We start from the raw sequence: 6,277 nt of genomic DNA, 5'->3' as shown, positions 1-6,277 counted from the left end.
TGCCCCCAATTTTTAAATAAAATGCCCCCAATTTTTTAAAAAAATGCCCCAAGTTAAAATTTTTTTTTCAAATTCCACTAACACATTTGCCCCCATTGCCCCCAATTTGAAAAAAATGCCCCCAATTTTTAAAAAAAATGCCCCCAATTTTTTTTTAAATTATCATATAAAAAAAATTTGCCCCCAATTAAAGAATTTGCCCCCATTTCTTTCAAATTTGTCAATCCCAAATGGGATTGAAAAGGGAATTATATTGACCCCTGATCCAGACTGGTATTCAGAGGTTTGGTTCCCACACTAATCACAAACCTGTGGTTTCAAAATCATCTTAAGCAGGTTAGAGTATAGGATGCTGGTTGACAGTTTGTACAAGGGAATTGTACAGACCCCTTATAAAGGGTAACATGTACATTTAAAGATTGTAAATCGGACATTGGCATCTTTGCATAAAGAGTTTCTTACAGTCCCTTTAAGAAAATCAAAAGGTTCAGCTAGGATGGAACACAAAAGAGTTATTTTAAAATCACTAGTACATTTTTTTCCTGAAATTTTTGTTCAACAATTTTCAAAAAATATTATTTAAAATTTTCTATTTCTTGATGTTTCCCTTCTATCTATCAGCACCTTTGTGTTATCTCAAAAATTGTCAATTTTCCGCAAAATTAATCGTAAAATATTGAAGAATTGTTTAGAGTTAAATACAATTTTTCTTTCTTCTTAAAAGCCCAAAATGAGACAAACAACCTTGTTTATTTACATAAAAATGAATCAAAAATGTAATATATAAATAATTTATTTTACATGGACAGAAAATACGTTTATAGACTTTCAAAATCTTAAATATTAAATTTAATAAAAACTAAGCACTAGGTTTTTTTTCAACTTTTAATCGTGGCTGTATCTGTGGGTAACGTCTCTTTGTACAATATAAAACAATAACAAAAAAGTACGCAGATCAAATAATAATTTTGCGCGCATTTTCAAAATTGAACAAAAGTAAAAGACTCTTGGACACAAACATAAACCTTTCCTGGGGTTATGTGAGGTCCCAGACAAAGTTTGGACCCTATTGGTTTAGCCGTTTTGACGTTTATTNGGGGGGGGGCTGGATTTCCAACCACAACAATAAGCATCGTTCGAGCCTGCATATTCTCCTTATTTATCCTTCTGAGCCACCTCAAAATGTTTGTCCTTGCAAATATTATCTTTTATATATGTCAAATTTTTAATTAATATTCTTTTGAAAAAATCTGGCTTCGCACCTTAGGTAGTAAAAGGAATTTGAAGTTAATTCTTGAAAACAGTGTTGATGAAGTTAAAGTTTTTAGAGTAAATAACAAAAGATTGTTTAAAGTTTAAAGATTGTTTATCCTTAAAATATTTTTCTTCTTTTAAAAAATTACACTGGACAATATTTTAGGTTAATGTTTTAGAAATTAATTATTTAATTAAGTTAACAGCTGAAGACATGTTTTAAGGTCAAAGTTTTTAGAAATTAATTATTCAATTACAAGTCGCCAACGTTTATATTAAAACAATTGTTTAAATTTTTTTGGCATCTTTCTGAATGTCCTCGTCGCAGGGCCACCCCCCCCCCCCTTGCATCCGATTTCTAGCCCCAGTGAACAGTAAAAAAAGGTCAAAATCTTCCTTCTTCTTTTGGTCCTAGATCACCAAATTGACATCTAAAAAGTAGAAAGTTAGAGTGTAAAAATGTAGAAAGCTCAGCTAAGAACGCCCCTGAAGGAAAGAATACACTTGATTATCGATTATTAGGGACCAAGAATTATTTATGACTTTATGTATTAAGCCCAAGGAATAATTGCTGTATTTTATTATTAATCATTTTAAAGATAGGTCAATCAATTCTTCAGTCAATCCACTTGTTTTTTACTCTGCAGTATTTATTTTAAAATAACCCTTCATGCAAAGATGGAAACGCCGATTTCCAACTGTAAAAAAATTGTTTTAATTCTGCTTTTTCTCCATTGCTTAAAAAAAGAAATACGCAAGTCATTTTCCCAGAGAAACCGCAACAGTTTAAAGAAACAAAAACATGGATATCTAATTGATCAGATAACGCTTTTAAGATCGGGCATTGCAGACTTTTCATGGAGGGCCACTTGAAATTTCTGAACTAGATCTCATATTCTCTGAATCTCCCTGTATCTAAACTAAACATTATATTTTCTTAATCTCCCTGTCTCTAAACTAATCCTCTGAATTACCCGGTCTCCAAACTAAACCTATACCCTGGGATTATCTTTATTTAATTCTTTGTTGAACCAGGGTTTCTTGCAGAGGTTTCATTTTCATTGCTCTAGATCATCTTACAGGGTTTTCTTTTAGGGGTTCAGCACGGGCAGTGGGTACCCAGGGTTTCACCTGTTAAAAGAGTTAAATGAACAATAATCCCGTTTAAACCTTCGTCAGAGCAAGGTTTTCTGCCTGGAATTCGGAATTTCAATTCTTTACTATTAGATGTTTTTTAATACTTTTTTGTTTATCAAAGATATTGAAAGGGCTTAACCATGAAATTATAATAATTTTATTTACCTGCAAAAACACCTCCAGAATGTGCGGCAAATTTTAGGGTGTTAGAGTAGGGTGAGTAGAGTTAAACTATTGCTTAAATATTAATATTTAACATACTAGGCTTTTTCTTTACATTTTAAAACAAAGAAGAAAAAAATTTTGCGGATTTTTAAAAAAATTCGCGGATTTTCAAGAATTTTTTTTTTACAAAATTAAAAACCTTTAAAACACATTTTTTAAAAATTTTTATCATTCATAAACCTTCACTGTGGTCACGTGATGTCCCACAAAAAATTTGGGCCCAATCGGTTCAGCCGTTTTGACGTTTATTGGACACAAACAGACAGACAAGCCAAATTTATATTTAGATAAAAAATATTCTTAAATGGCCCGTTTTTTGTTGTTGTAATTTTAGATATTATTTATTATGTTTGTCAAATTTTTTGACATGGTCAATTTTTAAGCTTTTCAAAAAAGTTCCCGTTTCGTTGCATGCACACTGTGGAACAGGCGCGTACACAGGATTTTAGCCAGGGGGGGCTGTTTTTTGCCCCCCCCCCCTGGAATCGTTTTGTTCAAAAAATCAATTAACACCATAAAAATACACCAAAAAGACTACAATTTTGGGTGTTACTAACCTTATAGAGTCTAAAAATTATTCCTTTGCTCGAAAAACTAACTTTAACTTTTTAACTTTATAAATTTATCACTTAACTCCATCACAGCTAACTAAATCATATAATCACAGCATCATTAAAAATTATACACTAATAAACGAAATTTCTTCTGAAATTTTTAGATAGAATTTACTGAATCTACATATTCACCAACTCTTTTAAGCTTCAATTTTCTGGGATTTGCTTGCACAAACAATTTAATGATTTTCGTTAAGTCTGCTCTCCGTCATAGTACATCTTGTGCAATGAAGTATTCTCTTTAGAAGGCTAAAACTTCTCTATCCTTCATTTGATGTTATTCTCATCATTGCATAAAGTGGAACTTGAAATTGCGCTTAATATCTCTTTATGGAAATAAAGGAATTGAGTCTTTGCCACAAAATCTGATTTTTATATATCTTTGGAACCAAATGTTGTAGACCATAGATATTTCAAACTATGAATTCTGTTAGATCAAATATTCTGAATTTAAAATATCAAAGGTTTACAACATCAGGTTCCAAAGGTTTAAATATTTGAGTTTGTGCCAAAGACTCAATTCCTTTATTAATTGACTGTAAAAAAAAATAGAAAAATAGATAAAGAATACCTTTATTACATCTTCCATCATGATATAAGCATCTAATATGTCGAGGTCTCGTTTTTGGAAAAGTTTTAGTTTAAAGTATCTTAAAATTTGGTGTTAACAGCGAATTTAGACAAATCCTTAGTCTTTGTCATTGTCAGGTGTTACTTTTGTTTCCTTTTAATTTTGTATTTGGAACTCCCAGGGGGGGGGGCAAGAGGACTACTGCCCCCTCCCCTGTGTACGCCACTGCTGTGGAAACATTTATTATTATGGTTTAAACGATTTTTGACAAAAATGTTTAATAACATTCTTCTCTAAAGAATATTAAATGTGTAAAACAAATATTGAAATTAATGGAATAATTATAGGCTTATTGTGCAGTCCCCCGGTTCAAAGCGGTCCACAGCTTTCTTAAATTAGGCATATAATCGATCATTCTTTCTCTGACATATTGTACGATGTACATTGTACGTAACACTGCAGTGTATTATTCTAAAAAATTGCTATAAAAGTGGCGTGGGAGGTTAAATATGAAAAGGGGTGTTGGTTTGTTCTGGTTTGTTCTAGTTTGTGGAGATCTGGGCTACTCGCGCTTAGTCTGAATATTGGAGAAAAGGGGGGATATTTTGCAAATTCTGTAGAATTTATAATGTACGTACGCTCCAAATACTCCAAAATTGCGCCAAAAATCGATTGGCGTGACTCACGCACAGCTTTTCTCAGTATGGCCTCCCCGATATTTGTGCGTAACAAAAGTACAAAAAGGAGGACTGTAGTATATTTTCAGCTAATACGGTGCATACAACACTGTGAATAGTATAGAAAGCTTAGCATTGTTAACGTTAAAAACATATTATAGACGTTGATGTCAACCACAAACTTTCAGATTAGTATATTTTTCTTGTTGAAACAACAAACATTGCTTTGTTATTTGTTAATTTATAGTCAAACTCAAGTAAAATTAATTTTAAAATTCGGTGATGGTGATGGACCAAACCTCTGTAGAGTAAAAAAGTATTTATTGAAAAAATAATTCGGTTAAAATATATTTTAAGTTAAATTAATTTTCACCCAATATTGAAAACTCCTCTTTTGAAGGGTTTTTTTGAGAGGTTTTTATAGGTTGTGAATTTCTAATACATACATAAACGTGAATTAAAAACTGGAGGCGATTATTTAGTAGGGATTTTCTACATTTTCAAAAAGAAAGTATATTATATTTTCTTTTTATACTGCACACATTTTCCATAAAAAATTGTTTTTTTCTTAAAATTTCAGATTTAAAACTATATTTAAAAAAACAATATTTCCATTTAATAAACTTTCATAAAAATTTATTTTAGAAATTTTAGAAGTTCATCATGGATTTTTAAAACCATGTAAGGTACCAATAGTGGATGGTATACTTTAAAACAATTTTAATAGTTTATGTTGTATATTAATTTTTAATGTTTTATACTCTATAACCACAACACAATATCTCTTGATAGCTGATAATTTAATCCTTCTGATATATCTGTAGGTGTAAACCTATCCGTAATCAGTAAATCTTGCGGGGGCGGATACAGGGGGGGGGACTTTCGCCCCCCCCTGAATTTGCAATTTTTTGGTCCTATTTTCAGAATAGCTTCTCAATAGCATGCTTAAGGGAAAGAAACCCTAGTGCAAAATAGGAAAAATATCTGTCTTAATAAACTATAATGTGTGAAAAGTTAAAAATCTAGTTTTTAGTCTTTTGTCATTAATTTTGACTCTTTTTGAGTCTTTTAAGTCAAACAAAATTTTCGCCTTTGCCGCGATTTTTGGTTCCTAATTATGAATTTTTTGGTTCCTTAAAAAATCTTGCCCCCCCCCCCCTCACTTAAATCCTGTATCCGCCCCTGTAAATAAGTGTTAATGACCTGGATCCGGATCCCTTTTTTCCAGCGCGGATCCGCATCAATATGAACTGAATCCTATTTGTACTGTTTTATATGATTGTCAAGTTTTGTTGTAAGAGTGAGACACTGGATCAAGTTTCCTGGATTATCAGTCCCTGGCTCAAGATTGCCTTTTTTCATTTTACATTATATTTGTTATGATATTTAACAGATAACTACTACTAGTAATACTTTTCACCATGTTTAAACATACAAGCACCTACTCTCTGTACTTTATTCAGCTGAATCAAAACATGTTTAAACATACAAGCACCTACTCTCTGTACTTTATTCAGCGGAATCAAAACGAATTTTGTAGATTTTTTAATTAAGGCTTGCAGGACATTTTTAACTTCTTTCAAATCGACTAGTGCGCAAAGCGCTATATTTGACAAAATGGACATTTTTTTGAGAATTTGAAAATTTTTCTAGTGAATTATTTTTCACGTGTGTAACATATTTTTTGCCTTTTTTGTCTCAGGAGGTTGAAAAAAGTTTTTAACTCTCCTTGTAGATATTTTAACCCCCCTCACAGAATACTCATATATAGTGGATCCCTCCTAGAGTTCAGGTGGGGG

This window comes from Eurytemora carolleeae, unplaced genomic scaffold (assembly GCF_000591075.1).
Source record: "Eurytemora carolleeae unplaced genomic scaffold, Eaff_2.0 scaffold375, whole genome shotgun sequence".
NCBI lineage: Eukaryota > Metazoa > Arthropoda > Copepoda > Calanoida > Temoridae > Eurytemora > Eurytemora carolleeae.
This window is presented reverse-complemented; position numbering follows the sequence as displayed.